Source organism: Anthonomus grandis, chromosome 2 (genome assembly GCF_022605725.1).
Source record: "Anthonomus grandis grandis chromosome 2, icAntGran1.3, whole genome shotgun sequence".
NCBI classification, from domain to species: domain Eukaryota; kingdom Metazoa; phylum Arthropoda; class Insecta; order Coleoptera; family Curculionidae; genus Anthonomus; species Anthonomus grandis.
The window spans coordinates 4,079,577-4,097,376 of NC_065547.1; the positions used below are offsets into that span (position 1 = coordinate 4,079,577).

The window sequence follows — 17,800 nt, forward strand, 5'->3', positions numbered from 1 at the left end:
GTGATTCAATATCTGAAAAATTGTGCAGCGTAGTGAGATCTGTAAAGTAAGGGGTTGTGAGTGAGGATGTTAATAGAAATAGAAAATAGGCCACATTTTAAGTTTTAAGCGACACAGGAAAATTCTCAATTACCAGTTGTTACAACTATACTTAAAACTATAAAAAGATACCTAGTAACAAAAAAAAACATTTTGTTTAAAGACCCCGCATCATGGTTATACAGGACGTCAATAGAGGTGGTATAATTAGAGGAAAGTTGAGCAATATAGTGTCCTTTTATAATAAAATCTAAATACTTCCTAAATTTTGCAAAAAACTGAAATTTGGCAAAATCATTTTATTTTTTTTCTGGCGTTATTTCAAAATATACGACAAAAGTATTTATTAAATGAATAAATTATTGTGACCACTTTTTCTTGCCTATACGATGACACCTTTAAATTTAAAATACGACGTTCTGTCTTTAAAGAGCCATCATCAACTTTGTTTTTCTTTGTCGGCACTATATTGACCATTTGCAGTTTAACGACGCGGGAATCTTTGGGCGCCCGGCCGTTTTGTTATTTTTTTAAGACAAGGGCGATGATGATAACAGCGCTTTTATTTATTTTGTTATTGCCGCTATTTAAATGCGCTGTGATCTCGCATAAATAACTAGATAAATGTGGTAGTCAAGTAATGTATTGGAAGGTGCTATCTCTTATAACTAATTTTATTAACAAATAATAAATTACTTACCAAAATCCTTTTTTGAGACAAAAATAAATAAATAAAAACAAAACAACAATTCAGTAAGCTTTTATTTATTAATTAGAAAATTAACAAAAATATTAAATAAAGGTGATGATATAGGTAGGTTTCACGTAAATATAAAGAGTAAATTAAATAATTAAAGATTTAATATCTATATACGGTACTATAGTTTTTTAGAGTCAATAATTTTTTGCAAAAAGTAGCCCGTAATGTGATTTTTGACAATACGGGCTTGTGAAACCAGCCAATATCTCAAAAACTGTGTAGGATAGTGAGATCTGTGAAGTACACTTTTTTTGGACAAAAATATTGAAAAATAGATACCTTTAACTGAAATTAATATAAAAATAAAATCCCAAAATTTAAAAGGTTTTCAATAAGGGTGTAACAACACTATGAAATATAGAAAATAGGCCACATTTTAATTTGCAATACAGGCAAACACTTAATTACTAATTCTTAAAACTAGAAAAAGTTAATAAGAAAAAAAAACAAATATTTTGTTTAACAGTATGAAGGGTCTCATCGCGATTATACAGGATGTCCAAAATAAGGATGAGCAGTAAATATTTAATTAGGCAAAAGTTGCGCAATATAAATGCAATGATTGAATAAATGCAATCTAAAAATTAGAAAAATGCCAAATACTTCCTAATATTCAGGAAAAAGGTGAAATTTGCCAAAATGTTTTTTTATTTTTTTCTGGCGTTATTTGAAAATATAAAATAAAATCATTTATACATTGTTGTAAACACTTTCTCTCATTTACAAGTTAACATCTTTAACTTTTAAATACGACGTTCCTTCTTTAGAGAGTCATAATCAACTTTGTTTCTTCTTGTCGACGCCATGTTGGCCACTTGCAGTTTTGAATAACCCTTTTTCAACGAGGTAATTTCTAGTGAGTAGTTGGAATCATCCCTATTAAATATTATATACCTCTCTCTTAAGTTGTATCATTATATTACAACCAGCCAGTTAAAGCTAAATTTGTTCTATATCACTAAAAATAACAGGTGTAGAATTATTTTTGGACAATTGCTAAAGAATATTCAAATTCTTTAAAAACACTAAAGTTTAAAAGAAAATTTTAACTTCCTTTATTTAGAAACATATGGTTTATGGTTGATCATTCTCACATATGCTTACTCGTTGACATATGCTTGATCTATTCAAAGACCAGAATAGATCAAGTGTTACCAATTTTACTAATTTTTAAAGAAAATATATCTCCTTAAAATTCAAGTAATTCATTTCTTATTTAGATTTTATTGCAAACAAAAGCAAATTTGGAAAAATTTACCAAACACTTACCATTTTTTGGACTATGCTGCAAAATATCAACTTGAATATGCGTGCCAGGCAATACATTTGTATCAATTGTATCTACAAATAAAAACTTTCTAAAGACTTGTATTATACTATCTGGTAAATTTAGAGACATTTAAGTACAAGTGCTCAAAATTGACCAGTGCATTCAGTTTTTTGTTTGTTAAATATTAGGATTATTATAAATATATATAATAATATTACGATTTTCGAAACACCGTCAAAGGCTAAAGTATCTAACAGAAAATTGAAAAGTAATCACCCAAAAGTAGTTTTCACTGTATTTTATTACTTAGATCTGTTATAAGTTACTTATTTTATTGGGTATTACGTCTCTTATAGCAAAAATCAATTTAGAAAATACTATTAAAAATACATTACTTGTAATAATCAATATTTAACAACTGAAAAAGATTTTAATAAAGATATCTTAATACAAAATAATTATTTTAGTTTGTTAGTTTAATTAGAGTTTGATAATGCACGTATAAAATTGAATCAACCTATTTTTACGACAAGTCTTATTTAAGAAGATTATTTAAGATAAAAAGCATTGCTAAATTTAACATAAGAATTATTTTTAAATCACAAAACACATTACGATATTTATTAAGAAAAACTTAACCTTTCAATTAAAATGAACTTAATAAAAATCTAATATATAAAATTCTTTGTACTTGTGGTAAATTTTACATAGGTGAAACCTGTAGACCATTACCAATAAGAATTAATGAAAATAAATCTTACATAAATAAATATATACCTATAGATATACCTATAGATGTAAATATAGACCCTATAAATAAAAAGTAATATCCTATAAAAAGCTTCTTTATCCCGCCCAAAAATTTTTGTGATTAACATCTTAACATCTTCTAGTTAGGAAATTAAGTGGCCTGTTAAATTTAAAATATTTGTTTGCTGTAGAACTTTTTTTGAAAAGCGAAGCTTTCTTAAAATAAATAGGCATTTCCAAATTTTGCTAAAAAACAAACAAACTTTTTATCCTAAAATGATGAGATCTATCGTCCATTTACATTTGTGCATTAAAAGAATTATCCTGTCTATATGTAAGTAATATATAATAATAATTATAGTTATAATAATATTATAATACTTATTGTCGTAATAGGTAAGGTTTGTCACCAACTTGTAAAAGAGTTTGAAAATATGCAAAAGGGCAAATAGGAATATTTTCAGTAATGCGAGCACGAGAATGAGCATTAAAAGTATACCCACTCATGTACTTTTAATACAACAGTTAAAAAAATCTGCCTCTAAAAAATAAAGTGTCATGTTTAAGTAATATTATAATATTCTTTACTTACCATTTTCCCAATTTATTGATGAAACTTTTGCATCTAAACTCTCAAGGCTTTGAGCGTTACATGAGGTATCAGGCAAAGAAATTGTGTTTCTAGAGGCCGGTTCTATAATTTAGAGTAAATTTATAACACTAATTTGGAAGGAAACAGTAAAATATCAAAAATAATACCTTTCCATGAAATTGGTACAGCTGATTTTAAAAGTCTCTTTCGCTTATTACTTACTGCAATATATATTTTGTCAAAATGTTTCTGGCCAACCACTTTGTTTTTTAATAAATTTTTATCCATAACATATGTTTCCGCATTGCCTATATTTTCTATCCACTGGTTAAGCAACACTGGTTTTAAAATCGGAAATTTGAAAAACTGAGAACATTGTTTTTACATTTTCTTACATTATTGCACCCACGATACGCACACTGATTAATTTTGCCTAAAGGAGCCATTGTCTCACAAACTAAACACATTTACATATATCTATCTATTTGTGATTATGATATCCAAGAAAATTTTTTAACAACTACCAAATTGCAATACGGCAAACACGAACCTGTGCAAAAACTCTCCCACACGACTCAGGGATGATCGGCCGATTAATAATGAGAAGCGACGGACGAAATTATTTTCGCGCATACTGGAGAGAATCGCCATCTATTTTTCACGCATATTTGCGGTCACGCTTTGGCCCATAAGGTTGCGTATCTTCCCAAATATTCAATCAACGGTTATAATGCATTAAAACGGCGTGGCTTAGTGGTAGTGGATTGTTGGTATGAAGCGGACGATCCCCCGGGTTCGATTCTCTCTTTCGACTCTCGAAATTTAAATTTTAAATAAATTTATTAATTTAAATTCTCTAGTTAATTTAACATTAAAAAATACAAAATAATGAAAGAGTTTTGTCCAGACTGGAAATCGAACAACACCGGGATCGTCCCTTTGACACTGACACCAATAGAATTTGGCGACACCGGATAATCAAGCTGGCTCCGATCTTTTTGACAATGACAGACGTCAAATATAAGTCATATGTCAAACGACTGTCAGATTTACATTTTACTGTGATAAAATATTATTAAAGCAAAATTAATAACCAATTAGAGTAAAGCGGGGGAATATGCCTCAGTTCGCTCATAGGTCACTCTGCCGGTTACGCCATCGCACTACCTGTCGACATTAACGTAGTCAACCACCTGTTTACTGATTTCCTATAATTTTCATCATTTAGTGCACTAAATAAACCCCAAAAACTGGTAAGTACCTACCAAAAATTATTTTTATACTAATATATTGGTTTGCATCTTACGATGCACGTTTGTCGATATTAAAATTCCGCAAATCATTAAAAAACTCCGGAATACACATATGTGAAGACTTAACAAAATTACGGCTCTTATTGTTCAATCGGGCTAAGCTAGCTTTTGGTGAAAAAAATACCTGGGTATGGAGTGGAAATGTGTTAGTGAGGTGCGCAGATAACTCTGTGACTAGAATTATGTCTGAGGTAGATTTAGCAAGGCTCCAACGCTCAGGAAGCAGCTAGAATTCATGAGGTATATTATTCTATTAATTATTTTTCCAAATGGTGACAATACATTTTAAAGTTAAAATTTACCGTAGCTTTTGTGGGTGTGTGATGGGGCTAATTTAAGTATAATTTTTAGGGTAATTAAACTGAAACTGCTAAAACTTTTTTTATTGTTGATACTTAATAAGTAAGTTTACAAAATCCCAGTAAAGAGAGTAATAAGCTAGTTATCTCCAATATTATTTTGTTAATGAATATTTAAACATATGTATATTTTGTTCTACTAAATGTTTTTTTTAAGATAATTCTATTGTAGGTAGATTAACTACAGAGCGGCTATAGTATAATGCCTTGTTTCACAGATTTTTTCATATTCTAGTTTTTCTTTTTGCTTGTTATTTGGTTATAGACTTAAGTAGTAATAATAAAATTTTTATAATATGTTAAAGGTTGGACGCTTAAATGTTAGATCGTTGCTGAACTCATTCGATGATATAAAAAACCACATATCTAATTACAGTTATGATATTTTTGCCATTACTGAGACCTGGTTGTCTAATAATATTGCTAATAATTCCATAAATATTGATGGTTATCTGCTAATCAGACAAGACAGACCTTCGCGAGGGGGAGGAGTGGCTGTTTATATGAAAAGTTTCCTAAAATATAAATTATGTATAAATCAAACATTAAATTTTCTGGAGCATATCTGGATTAAGGTTCTTGTTGATGGCTCGAGTCTTTTGATAGGGGTAATATACAGGCCACCCAATACCAATTGTAATGAGTTCTTTGCTTGCTTTGAGGATACTCTTTTACAGGTTTTTACGACTACCGATAAAATATTGTGCTTGGGTGATTTTAATATTGATTTCTTGGATGACAGTTCTGCAAACACCAGTACATTAAATAATATTTTACACACTTTTAATCTAAGTCAATATGTTTCTGAGCCAACTAGATTGACTAAAAAAACCCAAAGTATTATAGATTTAATCTGTTTTGATAGTGATTTTAAAATTAATACTGAGGTAGAAGATCTTAATATTTCGGATCATTTTCTCACAAGATGTAACATTCCTTTTCAAAATGAGGCGCCACCGAGCTCGACAGTGGTTTATAGAAATTTAAAAAAAATTAATTTGGCTGAATTTCAAATGGATTTAGAAATGATCGCTTGGAATAAAATTTATAACTTAGATACAGTTGATAAAAAAGTTAATTTTATTACGTCAAAATTAACAACCCTACTTAATGCACATGCTCCTCTTAAAACTAGAAAAAGATAGTTTGAAATTATTAAAAAAGTTAAGGACTGATGCACTTAATCGCTTTCGTCACTCACGTTTGCCAGAACATTGGGAATACTATAAACAGCTTCGGAATAATTTACATCAGCATTTCGAGCTGAAAAAAAAACATATCTAAATATTAAGCTTTCAAACTGTAATGAAAAATGAACGGAATTAAAAAAAGTTGGCATCATAAATAAAAAAATAAATACAATACCAGATCAGCTAAGAAATCTTAATGAAATCAACACGCAATTTGTCAATGCAGCTAACTCTACTATTTCTCCAAAACCTGAACTCTTGGATTTTTATAAAAAAAAACAAAAAAACAAATAAGGAATTTAATTTTACTCAGGTTACTGAGGAAACTATTTCTAATATTATACTTAACATGAAGTCAACTGCATCTGGAAGTGACAATATTAATAGCACTTTTTTAATATTATGCTGCCCCTTTGTTATACCTTACCTGACCCACTTAATAAATTGTTGTTTACGAGATTCAGTTTTTCCAAGTGATTGGAAATCTGCTATAGTGGTTCCGCTTCCTAAAGTGAGTAATCCTGAGACCTATAGTCAACTTAGATCCATTTCTATGTTACCATCTATGTCTAAAATTCTGGAAAAGGTTATGGCGTCCCAAATTTCAGGCTTCGTGTGGTCCAACAACCTTTTGCCAGAAAAACAATCAGGATTTCGCCGCGGTCACAGCTGTACGACAGCACTTGCGGATGTTACGGATCAACTTACTGGTGCACAAGACGAGAGTATTCTCGTGCTTTTGATATGCTAAATTATGATATTTTACTAGCCATATTATCTTATTGTGGTTTTGGTGTTAATGCCCAAGCTTTGGTTAAGTCGTTTTTAAGTAAAAGGACGCAAAGAGTAACGCTTGATAGTACATTTTCCAAACTTATGTCTATTTTTGCTGGTGTTCCTCAGGGAAGTGTCTTGGGCCCTCTTCTTTTTACCATTTATACGTCTAATTTTATAGCATCCTTAAAGTTTTGTAAATATCATTTTTACGCCGATGACACACAATTAATATACTCGTTTAAGCCGGAGGATGCTGTAGAGGCAAATTTTAAACTAAACATAGATCCTAAAACTCTTAACGCACTATCGGAAGATCATTTATTAAAATTAAATCCACAAAAGTCAGTGGCTTTACTTTTCTGCAGTGAAAGACTTCGAGAAATAATTTATAATAAATTAAGACTCACTATTGGGCAGTGTAATAACTCTTTTAAAAACTCTTCAAGGAACCTAGGTTTAATAATTGATAATAAACTTAAATTTGATGAACATATAACTTCATGTATTAAAAAATCTTATTCAGCCCTGAAATCCCTTTTTCCCCACCGCCATTCTTTAGAAAGGAAAACAAAAATAGAATTGTGTGAAGCACTTGTGTTGTCACATTTTAATTTTGCTGATAGCGTTTATGGGCTCTATTTGGACACAACTCGGGCTAAAAGAGTGCAGAAAGTACAAAACTCTTGTATACGATTTATATGCGGCATTAGACGAAGGCAACGTGTATCACATAAGCTCAGGGAACTTAATTGGCTTTCTATGTACAATAGAAGAATATTGCACTCGGCTTGCTTTTTTTATAACATTGTTAAATATAAATGTCCTATTTATCTTAATAAGAAAGTAGTATACCGTACGGATATCCATAATCTTAATATACGAAGAAAACATATTTTTACAATCCCAAGACACAATAAAGAGTCTTTCAAAAAGGGATTTTCATATAACATAGCCTCCACCCTTAATAAATTCAAAATTAATACATTTAATTTTTCTGTTGTGTATTTAAAAAATAAAATCAGGCAGCAACTCCTTTAGCAAATTTAGATTTTTATCATTGAGTTTAGCAGATCTAGGGTAGATGTAGATAATAATATTATTATTCGTCCACATTGTTAGTTTGGTTTAATGTAAGTCTTTTTGCCTACTTTATATATAATTGGGTTACTGGCAAGAATTGAGGAATTTTTGTGAAGGTTATTTGAGTGCTATAATGAAAAGTGTATAGCAATGCATGGGCTTTAACAGCCCCTTCCTTGGGAGGGATGCTGAATAAAAAGCCTTTTCTTCCAGTATTATATGTATGTAAATATTATAAACTATGTAAATGTTATGGAACAATAAAATGATTTATTATTATTATTATTATTATTATTATTATTATATTATGGTATATTATGGTAGGAGATTTTAAAAGTTTTTGTGATCCGATTAAAATAATCCTGCACGTTGCTGTGGCGCGGTGAGATTCATAACCTAACATTTAACACCTTCGCCGCTGACTGTATGTACACCGGGTTTTTGCTTTTCAGTTGAAACGTTGGTGTTGCACCGTGGGGTGAAAATGCAAGTGCGGCATATTACCCCAAGTACTTTTTTGATAGGTATAGCTCATGGTGATTCGTATTTTTTATCACTCCAGATAAACACAATGCCACGTTCTTATATTCGGAAAAATAGAAGGGCCCGATGGTCAGAAGTAGATCTTCGAAATGCAGTAAGTGATATTCGTGCAGGCAAAGGGTCGGTTCGGGAAATAAGTCGTACTTATAATGTTCCAGTTAGAACCTTAATGAGAAGAATGCGTTCCGAAAATTTGGATACGATGGCATTAGGTCGCAAAGGCTCACTTACTATGGAACAAGACGCAAGTTTAGCCAAATATATACAAAACATGGCATTTCACGGCTTTGCTTTAACTGCTCATGATATAGGAAAGCTTGCTTATTCTTTTGTGGTCCAACAAAATATTCCACATAAATTCCATACTGAACGGAAAATGGCAGGACAAGACTGGTTTCTAGCCTTTATGAGAAGACACCCTGTACTGGCCGTTCGTAAGACTCAAGGTATGTCTACTGCCAGATCCAAGGGCATGACAAAACAAGAAAGTACACAATATTCTGAATTACTGGGAAACGTTCTTAGAGAAAATAATTTATTAAATACCCCACAAAAGATTTTTAATCTCGATGAAACAGGAGGGCAAAGTTGTGGTAACAAAAGGCGCTAAAATGGTAAATTGTATCACAAGCGCTGAAAAAGGAGAAACTATTTCCGTTATAACCTGTGTAAACGCAGAAGGAACTTTTTTCCCCCACCCTGCTGCATATTTAAGGGCAAAAATACAAAAAGGGAATTCGAAGATGGCCTACCACCTGGCGGCAAGGTTGTTATGGGCGAAAAGTCAGCTTATGTCACATCTGAATTTTCTTCCAATGGTTTAAAGACTTTTTTATTCCGCGGAAAGGTACCGGTAAGGTTCTATTAATTATGGATGGACATTCCTCGCACTGTTCCAATGTCGAACTCTTAGATTTTGCTGTAGCGAATGACGTGAAAGCTCTATCTTTAATACCAAAAAAGTTATTCAAAATTTTCGATCTAAAAAAGTACATGTTAATTGTAAAAAACCGAAATTTCGATTTTTCTCAAAAACTATAATTTTTTCAGTTTTTTATAATTACGTACAAGGTGCCCATTTGCTAGGAGTACTTGGCAGTTTTTAAATGAAAGCTCTATCTTTAATAACAAAAAAGTTATGCAAAATTTTTGATATAAAAAAGTACATGTTAATTGTAAAAAACCGAAATTTCGATTTTTCTCAAAAACTATAATTTTTTCAGTTTTTGATAATTACGTACAAGGTACCCTTTTGCAAGGAGTACTTGACAGTTTTTAAATAAAAGCTCTATCTTTAATACCAAAAAAGTTATTCAAAATTTTCGATCTAAAAAAGTACATGTTAATTGTAAAAAATCGAAATTTCGATTTTTCTCAAAAACTATAATTTTTTTAATTTTGATAATTATGTGCAAGGTGCCCCTTTGCCAGGAGTACTTGACAGTTCTTAAATAAAAGCTCTATCTTTAATACCAAAAAAGTTATTCAAAATTTTTGATCTAAAAAAGTACATGTTAATTGTAAAAAATCGAAATTTCGATTTTTCTCAAAAACTATAATTTTTTCAGTTTTTGATAATTACGTACAAGGTACCCTTTTGCAAGGAGTACTTGACAGTTTTTAAATAAAAGCTCTATCTTTAATACCAAAAAAGTTATTCAAAATTTTCGATCTAAAAAAGTACATGTTAATTGTAAAAAACCGAAATTTCGATTTTTCTCAAAAACTATAATTTTTTAAATTTTGATAATTATGTGCAAGGTGCCCCTTTGCCAGGAGTACTTGACAGTTTTTAAATAAAAGCTCTATCTTTAATACCAAAAAAGTTATTCAAAATTTTCGATCTAAAAAAGTACATGTTAATTGTAAAAAATCGAAATTTCGATTTTTCTCAAAAACTATAATTTTTTTAATTTTGATAATTATGTGCAAGGTGCCCCTTTGCCAGGAGTACTTGACAGTTCTTAAATAAAAGCTCTATCTTTAATACCAAAAAAGTTATTCAAAATTTTTAATCTAAAAAAGTACATGTTAATTGTAAAAAACCGAAATTTCGATTTTTCTCAAAAACTATAATTTTTTCAGTTTTTGATAATTACGTACAAGGTACCCTTTTGCAAGGAGTACTTGACAGTTTTTAAATAAAAGCTCGATCTTTAATACCAAAAAAGTTATTCAAAATTTTCGATCTAAAAAAGTACATGTTAATTGTAAAAAACCGAAATTTCGATTTTTCTCAAAAACTATAATTTTTTAAATTTTGATAATTATGTGCAAGGTGCCCCTTTGCCAGGAGTACTTGACAGTTTTTAAATAAAAGCTCTATCTTTAATACCAAAAAAGTTATTCAAAATTTTCGATCTAAAAAAGTACATGTTAATTGTAAAAAACCGAAATTTCGATTTTTCTCAAAAACTATAATTTTTTTAATTTTGATAATTATGTGCAAGGTGCCCCTTTGCAAGGAGTACTTGACAGTTTTTAAATGAAAGCTCTATCTTTAATAACAAAAAAGTTATGCAAAATTTTCGATCTAAAAAAGTACATGTTAATTGTAAAAAACTGAAATTTCGATTTTTCTTTTAAAAACTATAATTTTTTCAGTTTTTGATAATTACGTACAAGGTGCCCCTTTGCAAGGAGTACTTGACAAAACAAAAAAGTTATGCAATCTTACTGTTTTGTTTGCCCAGCCACACCACTCATTGGCTCCAACCGCTTGATCGTTCATTCTTTAAGCCCTTGAAAGCTTATTGGGCTCAAACTTGTCAAAACTGGGTACATAACAATCCTGGTCGAAAACTAAGCCGATTGCAATTTGCCCAACTATTAAATATTGCCTGGTGTAAGGCTGCAACAATTCAAAACGGGACTTCCGGTTTTAGAACCTGTGGGATTTACCCTTTTAATCCCGATTATGCTTTTATGGTCAACGACGAACCATCGGTTGAAGATAGTCTTAACACAGAAGAGATTTCCAGTGAGGAGGAGAATGATCCCAGACCAGGTAATGTCACTGCAGTTGAGGAACCTGAAGATACGAATCCCTTTGAAGCAATTTTACCGGTTCCACGCGTCGAACCAGAACCAAGTGGTTATAAACGGAAACAACATGCCGAGATACTAACTTCACCAGAAACAATTTCTGCAAAACGTGTTAAATAAATAAAAAAATAAAGAGTTAATAATTATAATTAATTAATAACAATTTATTACTTTAATATTGCTTTAATTATACTTTAATACTTTATCTTATTAACCTGGATTAAATGAAATTTGAATGGACGGATGGCTAATAACAGGCAGGAAAAAGGGAGAGTAAAGGTATGGGAAGAGAGGCTTAGAAAATGGGTACAAGGGAACCAATGGAAGGAGGGAGACTTACTATAGACTATAGAGACAGCTCAGGGGATCTTCTCAAAGGGAAGCCGACTAGCACTAACCACTTTGGTAGAGTGGCGTGGATTCAACAAGAGTTCAATAAAATATAAGCGCCACCTGTTTTATCCCAGATGGTTAAGAAAATCCCGATGACCAAGAAAATTACTAAAAGCACTGTACCTATAAACCTGAAAGAAAATCTCACAAGGAAGAACAGACAGGGAGATTTATAAATACAATTAATTATATTGAACCTTAATATTATATACAAGTGTTATGGTGTAATTAATAAATTAACAATAAAACAAATATTAACCCTTTACTTTGGCTATTAAATTATATCCTATTGAATTAACAGCTTTAATGTGAGAGAACCTTACAACTCATGGGCTAACACCAAAAGTCGTTTGCCTAACTTAGTAGTACGAAAGTAAGGTTATCTTTCAAAAATCAAAATAAACATAAAAGAAAGGCTTTAGTTCTGAGATACATTCAAGTGAATCTATATTAAAAGAAAAGTTAATAATCAAACTTATTACTTTAAAAACAAGTTATGTAGCCCTTCCTGAATATAGTGTCTATATCAAGAGTAAAATCTCATAAGCTGTTTGGGGCTAAAAGTTCGCGTGAGTACTTTCGAAATAGGCCTATTTATCCAGTTTACAAGGAGATCTATACGGTCTATTTCAATAAAATTACTAATATGCACCTAGTTATTATGAAACTATTCAAAACAACAGTGTAGTAGTGAAATCTAATAATGAGAGTGATAAGTGATAACAATGTAATTTTGAGGTTAGTATTTAATATGATATACTACAGTAAGGCTAATAAATGTTGATAGGACTTTATTAGGTTACTAGTTAAGTGGTTTACTGACTGCTGGGTTCACTATACATCACAAACATTGATCAAACCTGGCTCCAAAAGGGCTGCATGATTGAGATGGAGGACCTGGGTGGATCGGTTTAACAGTCAATGTAGATGTTGTGGACGTTATTGGAGTAGATAAGTGGAGATTTCTACCTCTTATAATAGTGGATAAAGACCATACCGTGGGATAAAAAAAAGCCTGAAAGTGGAAGAATACCCAGATTGAGGAATCGCCAATAGAGTAAGTAGATATAAGCATTGATGATTAAACTTAACGGTATGCTTGAGTCTACTTATATAAAATTACATGTGTAATATGTAGAGTATCATAAACCAAGATGCCAAATGAAAATATTAGGACTTACCAATGGAATTGGCCTTTTCATCGGGAACACAAAACTGGACACTTAAACAAAGAATCTTGAAAAAGTTGGGATTTAACTACACTACTTATAATCCTGCACTATTGCAGTATGGCATTTAGTATCCACAAACTAAAATACCCAAAAGGTGAGTTTTCAACTTTTCATTGGAGTAAAATCGGCAAAAATACCAAGAAACAACCTTCTTCAAAGGCTTGTTCTTCAAGACTCCTAGGTCAAATAATTTTCGCGCCAGAAATGGTTTTAGTAGGGATATAGGAGAATGAGCTGGGATCTTATTGGCTAGGATATGACTTCTGACATTAGTGAAATCAAAACAATTAAAAAAAATTAATATTATGATTAATAATTTGAGTTTCATCATAAGGATTGAAAATTATTGATATCAAAAATAGAATTAATACTGAAATGATAACTATTTATTTTATTAACTTTAGTACCAGAATAACTTAGAAATTGCCTCTTAAAGTTCTATAATCCAGCTATGCTTTCGCTAACATTCTGGATTCATTTTATTTTCTTATTCTTTATGTATCTGAAGAAAATAAACTGTAACATACGGGCAAAGAAAGAAGAAAAAAAACAGAAAATTAAAACATAAAGATGAACGGAAAAAAATACAAAATATTAAGAAAACGAAGAAAACCGGGATACCAAAGAAGAAAACCAAAGAACTACCAAGCCCTTCTTCGTCAGATACCGAAACAGAAGTAGTAACGCAGGAAAGCGACGAATCCGAAGTCGATATTGATGAATCAGAATTTTGCGCACAATGTCATGGATCATTTTACGACAAAAAAGGTCCCAAATGCGACTGGCTTCAGGGCGTGACATGTATGAAATGGATCCATGAGACATGTACGAGATCCGACAGATTTTGCGTAGAATGTCCGCCATTATCCGAATTTGCTTAAAGAAACAGTTAAATTAGAGGATATCTACTAGTAGCCACTAGGAATTATATTAATAAATTTTCATGTTTTGTATTTGACTTCTTTCATTAGAAATAAATTTATGTTTTTGGGATCATTAGCATTTTTTATTAAAAAAAATTCCTAATTTCTAATTTTTACATAACGAAAACATGTTGCCATATTACCCATGGCAATACCGCATCATTGGACATTTATGATTATACTCTTTCTGACGACGAGAATATGGCAACGAGAGTTTACACGTCGCGAACCTACATGGGTACGCTCTAAGGTTCAGTGTTCGTATTGCGCGTAGGTCCGATGGAGGTCAGAATGTGAGCGATTGACATTTATGTTGCCATATTTCCCCGCTTTACTCTATAATCAATTTAATGTTATTTAATTGATTAATTAAAAAAAATTATTGTATAGAAAAAAAAACTTTAAAATAATAAATAATGAAAATATAATATACATAAAGAAAAAATAAGTTCTAGTTAATTTAACATTAAAAAATACAAAACCATGAAAAAAAAATGAATAAGTGGTGTCCAGACTGGGAATCGAACCCAGGATCATTTTCTTCACATACACATACACACACACACCATGTACAACTATGCCATGCCGCTTTGACGTGCTGTCCAACAACTGGTAACCTCAAATAATTCAACTGTTGACAGATGCCAAACACCTTGTCATATGTCAAATAGATATTTTTTCACGAGGCGTTATATTCCGAGATGTATTCCAACGGACTGTCAACGAAAATTGGGATCAGGGCATGCGCTAAAAATTCGTGCGTAAATTCAAAATAATAATTTTTATTCTAATTTTGTAATTTACGAATTTCAAATGAAGCTCGTACATACTATGTACTAAAAAATTCAAATAAAAGTATATAAATTCGTAGTTTGTACTTTAATTTTTATTTGACCAATATCTATAATATCATATTATTTGTATAACACATAGAACATAGTAATTGCTGAAAAATAAATAACAAAAACAGTCACAACTTGCCTATTCTTAAAAAATATCAAAATTAAAAAATATATAACTAGTTACCACTAACCATAACAAAAAATATAGGTTTTTTATAAGTAGCTGTGATCAAAAGTAGAGTTAGTTGAAATAAATGGTAATTTTTTGCCAGGCAGAAATGTCATCTATTTCTTCTTTATTTGGGTTTTTGATAGCTTCTTTTGCCGTTTTTTTCTTTTTTATTGTAGAAAATAATCGTTTTTGTGGAACAACATTTTGAGAAACAGATAATTCTTTTATATCCCTAAAAGTTTCTATAGTACTTTGTTTTGAAGTGGGCAATTGAAGTAAATTTTTAGCAGTCTGTATGTTACTGATAACTTGTTGAAAAATATTATCATGGTCAGAATCAAAATCATTCAATCAACTGTGAACTAATGTTTGTAAATGCGATATTTCTTTTAAAACTCTATCTTTTTGATCACATCTACCAATTGTTTCACCATTAGTTGCTTTAAGAGAGCTTAAGCACTGGTCCATTACACTAACTTCCTCCACCTCATTTATCACATCTACAATCCAGTATTGAATAGGAATGTAATGAATTAGTATTTACGTTATTATTAACAGGGGTTTTTAAAACTACAAAATGAATATGTTTACAAATCACAGTATTGATAAAATAATTTGGACATGTACAACTATATTGGTGAACACATATATCACAAAATTGACAAATTAAACTGCAACATTTTTTTAATAAGGGTATTTGTTTTACAATATATTCATTGAGGTTGTTACTCACAGCCCAAATACCAGGAGTCTGTACAACTAGATCAAAACTAGAAGAAACTGCCATTCTATGGGATTTAAAAATTTCATGGCTCTTGCAAGTGCTTTTTCCTTTTGTATGTTTTATTAGCCGATCTACAGTTTTATCTCTTAAATATTTAAGAGTTGCATGCAACCCTTTATCCAATCTTTTGACACGTTTACCGTTTAGGTAAAAATATTTAATAACTTTATGCAAGCTCTCTAGTCGCATATTAGTATTAATTCCACATTCTTGACGAAAATAATACGGCCATTTTTGATAGTTATTAGAGTAATTCTTTCCAAAATATTCTCCAAAAATTTTAGTATGAGCATTTTCACTCATATTATTAATGGCAACCCGTAAATGTTCACAAAATGTATTTATACTGTCAAAATCGGTAGTGTTTTGTAAATATTTGAAAGTTTTATAAACCCAAAACTTATCTTCTTTATTTGAAATTTTACTTAAATTTGTACGCCAGGCACGGTCCACATGCCATGAACAATATAGTTGAAACCTAGATAAACCCATAACTTGAACCCAGCCATTATAAAATGTCCCTGTTATATCTGACATAAACGTATTTGATTTAATTGTACCAACTTTTTGTTAAATTTTGCTAAAGAATATGTTATTAATAAAGGTGTCCTTTTTATTACTAAACATAAAGGCAACAGGAAATCCCTCATTAAACTCATCCACTATCATAAGGGTTGTTAATTCAAAATCGTAGTTGTTAAGACCATGCGTGCTATCTATTGCTATAATATTTTCACCAAATTGCTTAAGAAGTGATGCTTGCAAATCATTCATTATTATTAAGCAAAAGTCTGAATTTACAAAATCCTTTAAAGCCTCTCCTTGGGGTTTATAAAATAACACAGGATTATTTTCTAAAGACCTACACTCCTCCACTCAGAGTTCTATACTAATAGCGTCATTCTTATGCTTTACCCCTTCCTTATTGTGAATGTTATATCTTCTTTAAATATTGTCAACGTCTTGCCTTGTTAGTAGATCAACCCTCTTTGTTTCACCACCTATTTTATTTCTTGTATCATCTAGGATCCTGAAAATTTAATTTTTTGAGTAACACTTATGGTATTTTCAAAGTTTAATAATATTGGAGGCCACAATAACATGAAATATAAGCTGATTTCTCATGCTATACGAGGCCAGTGTTCAAGAAAAATTATTTTATTTTTAGTTTTAAATATAACAAATTCCGAGACAAATTCTTAACACCTGTATTTATTTTTTTAATTACCTTACTGTTGAGACTCCTTCTACTAATTTTACTGCAATTTGCTTTTTATCCAAACTACTTATTTTTAAATGTTCAATGGCTGTAGAATGACCATAATGTGTTATAATTCGGTGAACCTAAAACTTTCCATTGCTTCTTTTTAATGTTATTTTACTAATGCAATTATATTCCAACTTTGACAACCCTTGTGATTTAATATTTCGTTTTCTCTTTGTTACATCATCTATATTTTTTGATGTTCCTAAAATAAACAATATCACATTAAACCAGGAACTTAAGGAACTAAAATATATTACCACTTCTATTGCACACAAAATATTGTAATTCACAAGAAGGAGTTTTTTTCTTTCCAGCAAGAACAACATAATTACACAGCTCCCTTTCTTCCAAATCATGTTTCCATCATTGAAATTCTGAAACATACATAATTATAATACTACAATAGCTTGAATTGCTGTTAAATAAAACCTTTTTGACAAAAACTACTTATTATTTTATTTCTTTATCT

At 30.7% G+C, this 17,800-nt stretch overlaps 1 protein-coding gene and 1 long non-coding RNA gene across 5 annotated transcripts in view; one reads left to right on the forward strand and one right to left on the reverse strand.

Annotated features, from left to right (window-relative positions):
• LOC126733550 (sialin) overlaps positions 1-17,800 on the forward strand; it is a 77,212-nt gene that overhangs the window by 24,522 nt on the left and 34,890 nt on the right. The window lies entirely within an intron of this gene.
• LOC126733552 (uncharacterized) lies at positions 787-3,734 on the reverse strand. 3 transcript variants are annotated; one of them, XR_007659756.1, is made up of 3 exons: positions 3,412-3,734; positions 2,069-2,140; positions 787-1,757 (listed from the first exon to the last, which is right to left on the reverse strand). It is a non-coding gene; the product is annotated as an uncharacterized LOC126733552 (long non-coding RNA). The 3 variants fall into 3 exon arrangements; XR_007659758.1 differs by having other exon boundaries at positions 787-2,140; positions 3,412-3,513; positions 3,579-3,651; XR_007659757.1 differs by having other exon boundaries at positions 787-2,140.